A 5353-nucleotide genomic window follows, 5' to 3' on the forward strand; every position below is an offset into this window, starting at 1 on the left:
CTCTCTTTTCTCTCCTTTTCCTCTCTTTGTCCTTTTTAGTGTTTATTATTATTTTCAAGTTTCGTAATGGTGAAATACAACGGGAAAGTAAATCTCTCTCTCTCTCTCTCTCTCTCTCTCTCTCTCTCTCTCTCTCTCTCTCTCTCTCTCTCTCTCTCTCTCTCTCTCTCTCTCTCTCACCCGTGCAGTGCTTGAGGGCTAATTCTAACGAGTCAGCGGGAAGCGGCACAAGAGCAAGCGTTAGCATAAAGATAGGAAAGGGAGAGGGGCGGGAAGAGGAGGGAGAGGGAGAGGGAGGGAGAGCAGGAAGGGGAAAGCTTCTTACACGTGAGGGGAAACTATACCGCTGAGGGAGACAACACTAAGGGCTTCGGTATTTTATTACGCCTCTCTCTCTCTCTCTCTCTCTCTCTCTCTCTCTCTCTCTCTCTCTCTTTGAAGCTCTCAATGTGTGTTATTTTTACCTTCAATTATGTATAGTGTATTTCTTGTAGTTTTCCTTTAGTTTTCCTCCTCCTCCTCCTCCTACTCCCTCCTCCTCGTCCTCCCTCCTCCTCCTCCTTTTTGTCCTTCAGTTATTTCGATTTTTTTTACGCTGTCATGTTTACTCGCTTACTTTTTTCCCCCTGTTTTGATCCATACCGTCCCTCCCTACCTCCCTCCTTTTCTCTCCCTTTCTCTCCCTTCTTTCCTTCTCTCCATCACTGATCCGCCCACTAGTATGTGTTCGCGTACCAACTTGCCTAATTAAATTCCCTCTCCCCGTCCCTCTCCCCCTCCCTCTCCCTCTCCCTCCCTCTCTTCCTTTCGTATAATCCACCTCCCTTTCTCCCTCCCTCCTTCCTCCCTCCACGCCTCCCTACCAAGTCAGCCTTTTCTACTTATTTCTCTCCTTCCTCCCTCCTCATTCCCTTTCTGTGTACATCCGACCCTCTCTCTTTCCTCCCTCCTTCTCTCCCTCCCTCCCTGTAGTCTTAGTCACCCTCCATCTTAACTCGGCTTGGGAGTTGGCAAACTTTCCATGACGCTCGGAGGACCCTTGGAGGAGGACCTGGTTGAAGGGGGACTCTTTGGAATGGAGGGACTGACTTCTCCATTCTTAAACACTTCGGTCTTCCTCTCATCAAGGTCGCAGAGGCTGTTAGTTAGATTGTTATTGGTGTTTCTCATTAACGGTGCAGGATCCGTGCTAGAATATCGTTAGGGTCACAAACACTTGAAAATCTTTTAGCTTTCACGAGAGTCAGTTAAGATTATTTCCAGAGGTCACGGGGATGATTGGTTAGGTTTTAATGGGTGGTTTTATTTTTGTATTTTTCCTTATTGGTGGATTGGTGGTGTAGAATCCCCGTTTAACTATCAATAGTATCATGCTCACTTGAATATCTCAGTAGGTTTCACTAGGGCCAGTTAACATTATTTCCAGAGGTCACAAACATGATTAGCCAAGTTCCCATGGGTGTATCGTTGGTAATATGTAATCCTTATTAAACTATCACTAGAATCGTGAAAACGCTAAAAAAAAACTAATAATTTCCAGTAGAGCCAGATAAGATTATTTTCAAAAGGTCACACAAATGATTAGTCAGGTTCTCATATTTTTTTTCTCATAAGTGGTGTTAAGCTGTCACAAGAATCATACACTCTGAAAAATCTCAGTAACTTCCACTAGAGCCAGATAAGACTATCAGTTAAGGTCACACAGACGACTAGTCAGGTTCTTACGGCGTTCTTTTTTCTTATTGATGGTATATAATTCTTGATAACCCTTTCACTGGTAGACGATTCTTCTCATGATCGTCTGTAAAATGTCTCTTAAATTGTTCCTTAGTTTAGAAGAGACAAAATTAACTTGGTATTCTTTCGTTTCTCTCCCTTTCTGTCCTTGTTAGCGGGTGACCATAACAGTGAAAGGGTTTAACTATCACTAGAATCATACACACTTGAAAGTCTCAGTTAATTTCACTACAAACGGATCAGAAGTAGGCAAGATAAAACGTCGAAATGTTTAATCACACAAACTTGCATGAGCCAAGACAGGAGGATGTGTTCTGACAAGGCTGTCTGATAACGTCCTCCTCCATCCCGCCCCGCTGTGATCTCGTGAACTTGACCTCCTTGCACAGTGCGTAAGTGGGAGGTGGTGGTGGTGGTGGTGGTGGTGGTGGAGGGTAGGGGTGAGTGGAGTAAGGGAAAGAGAAGTTTGGAGGGAAAGGTTTTTTTTTATGTACTTCTACAAACTACTACTACTACTACTACTACTACTACTACTACTACTACTACTACTACTACTACTACTTGGTTTTGCAGCTTACGTGTGTGTGTGTGTGTGTGTGTGTGTGTGTGTGTGTGTGTGTGTGTGTGTGTGTGTGTGTGTGTGTGTGTCCTAGTTCTGGGAGTTGTCGAGGTTGGTACTGTTGTTGTCATTATTACTTGTTGTAGGAGTTGGCTTACGCAGGAGGAGGAGGAGGAGGAGGAGGAGGAGGAGGAGTTGAAGGAGAAGGAAAAGAAGTAGAAGAAGAAAAGAAGTAGAAGAAGAAAAGAAGTAGAAGAAGAAGAAGAAGAAGAAAAAGAAGAAGAAGAAGAAGAAGAAAATAAAGAGAAAGAAAAAAGAACAGGAAAATAACAACAACAACAACAGCAACACAACAACAACAACAACAGCAACAACAACAACAGTAACATGAACAAGAAGCATTAACAAGAAGACAAGTTGTTTCTGGTAGAGTAAAAAAGAAAAGAATAAAAAAAAAAAAAATCGAGGTAGTGTTTGTGGTGGTGGTGGTGGTGGTTGTGGTTGTGGTGGTGGTGGTGTGTATGAAGGTGTAGCCTACCCGTTATTAATACACCTGTAGCTTCAGAGAGAGAGAGAGAGAGAGAGAGAGAGAGAATGAAAGAGGGGGAGAATAAGAATAAAGGATTGAAGGAAATAAAAAAAACAGAGGGGAAGGGAAAAAAAGCAAAGTATACAAGGGAAAGGAGAGTAGAGAGAGAGAGAGAGAGAGAGAGAGAGAGAGAGAGAGAGAGAGAGAGAGAGAGAGAGAGAGAGAGAGAGAGAGAGAGAGAGAGAGAGAATGTCAAAAAAAAAAAGCATGAGGGAAGGAGAGAGCTCAGAGGAGAAGAGGAAAAGGGGAGAGAACACGGAGAGAGGACAAATGGGAAGGGAAAAGGGAAACAAAGACAATGCAAAGGAAACGAGGGAAGGGAGCGCGGGAGAGAATTAAAAAAAGGGAACAAGAAGGAAAGGAAAAAAAGGCAAGAAGATAAAGCACAAAGGAGAAGGAAAGGAGGAAAATTATGTAAGGTCAAGAAGAAGAAAGATAAGGAAAAGTAAAAAAAAGGTGAAAAGAAAAAAAGAGAAAAAATGGAAGGATAGTGGGAATGAAAATAAAAAAAGATGTAAAAGAAGAAGGAAGAAGGAAAGGAAGGAAGTGCGAAGGTGAGGGAAAAGAAAGAAACTGAAGATATGTGTGTGTGTGTGTGTGTGTGTGTGTGTGTGTGTGTGTGTGTGTGTGTGTGTGTGTGTGTGTGTGTATGCGCAACGACGGAGGAATAAGTTAAGGTTAAATTGATAGATTTTATTTCAACTTTCAATGCGAAGTATTTTATCCTTTTTCGTTTCTTCTCATCTCCTCTACTTTACATTCTTTTGTTCTCCTCTCTCTTGTTCTTCTTTCTTTTCTTCCCTTCTTTCCTTCACAGACTTTCATCTTCTCGTTCAGTCTGTGTAGGTGGTGTATTCTCTCTCTCTCTCTCTCTCTCTCTCTCTCTCTCTCTCTCTCTCTCTCTCTCTCTCTCTCTCTCTCTCTCTCTCTCTCTCTCTCTCTCTCTCTCTCTCTCTCCATGCACATGTTCAACACTAAACCTAATGTCTCCTTCCTTCCCTCCCTCCCTTCCTTCAGCTTCCTCCTTTTTGTCACTCTCTTCCTCCCCCTCTCCTTCACCCTTCCTTCTCTCCCTCTCTCCCTCCTCCTCTCCCTCCTTCTCTCGCTCTCACTTCCCGACACTCGGCCTTAATTTCCTCTCTCTTTCACATTTTAATTATTCTTCATCCTTTCCACTTTTCATTCTCTCTCTCTCTCTCTCTCTCTCTCTCTCTCTCTCTCTCTCTCTCTCTCTCTCTCTCTCTCTCTCTCTCTCTCTCTCTCTCTCTCTCTCTCTCTCTCTCTCTCTCTCTCTCTCTCTCTCTCTCTCTCTCTCTCTCTCTCTCTCTCTCTCTCTCTCTCTCTCTCTCTCTCTCTCTCTCTCTCTCTCTCTCTCTCTCTCTCTCTCTCTCTCTCTCTCTCTCTCTCTCTCTCTCTCTCTCTCTCTCTCTCTCTCTCTCTCTCTCTCTCTCTCAGCACGTTTCTCCCCTCGTCTTGTGTTTCGCATTTCTATTCTTTGCATCTCCCCCTCTCTCTTCTTCACCCTCGCTCTCCCTCCGCGCCTCTCTCTCTCTCTCTCTCTCTCTCTCTCTCTCTCTCTCTCTCTCTCTCATTTTTTCTTCTTCCAGTCTTTCCCTCTCCTTTCTCTCCACCCTCGGTTCTCTCTCGCTCTTTCTTTCGCCTCATTTTTAATATTACTCCTCCTCCTCCTCCTCTTCCTCCTCCTCCTCCTCCTCCTCCTCCTCCTCCTCCTCCTCCTCCTCCTCCTCCTCCTCCTCTTCCTCCTCCTCCTCCTCCTCCTCCTCCTCTTTTGCAACATTCTCTCATTCTCTTGTACTTTCTTCACTCCGTCTCCCTTCTTCTCCTTGTGCACTTTCCATTGTTTTCTCCTCCTCCTCCTCCTCCTCCTCCTCCTCCTCCTCCTCCTCCTCCTCCTATTCGTGGTACCCTTCTGGTTTTCCTCCTCTTCCATTTATTTTTTCTTCCTTTTTCTGCAACACTCTTTTCAACTTTCTCTCATTCTCACCGCTCCTCTCATTCAATTTATTTTCTCTCAAGTGTCACTTATCTTTTGTTCAGGATTGCCAACTAGTACCAAGGAGCGTAACCTCTCTCTCTCTCTCTCTCTCTCTCTCTCTCTCTCTCTCTCTCTCTCTCTCTCTCTCTCTCTCTCTCTCTCTCGCTTCACCGTCTTTGTTGTACTACCGTTCCTTCTTTTTCTTTCTTTCTTTCTTTCTTTCTTTCTTTCTTTTTCTTTCTTTCTTTCTTTTTCTTCTTTCCATCCTTTTCTTTCATTCATTGTTTCTTCCGTTCGTTCTTTTCTTTATGTACTTTTCCTCTTTCTGGATCGCACTTTTAATTTTTTTCCCATCGTGTTAATTAAATTTCTTCTACTTTCTACTTTCGTGCTCTCTCTCTCTCTCTCTCTCTCTCTCTCTCTCTCTCTCTCTCTCTCTCTCTCTCTCTCTCTCTCTCTCTTTCCATTTATG

This window comes from Scylla paramamosain, chromosome 3 (assembly GCF_035594125.1).
Source record: "Scylla paramamosain isolate STU-SP2022 chromosome 3, ASM3559412v1, whole genome shotgun sequence".
Lineage (NCBI taxonomy): Eukaryota > Metazoa > Arthropoda > Malacostraca > Decapoda > Portunidae > Scylla > Scylla paramamosain.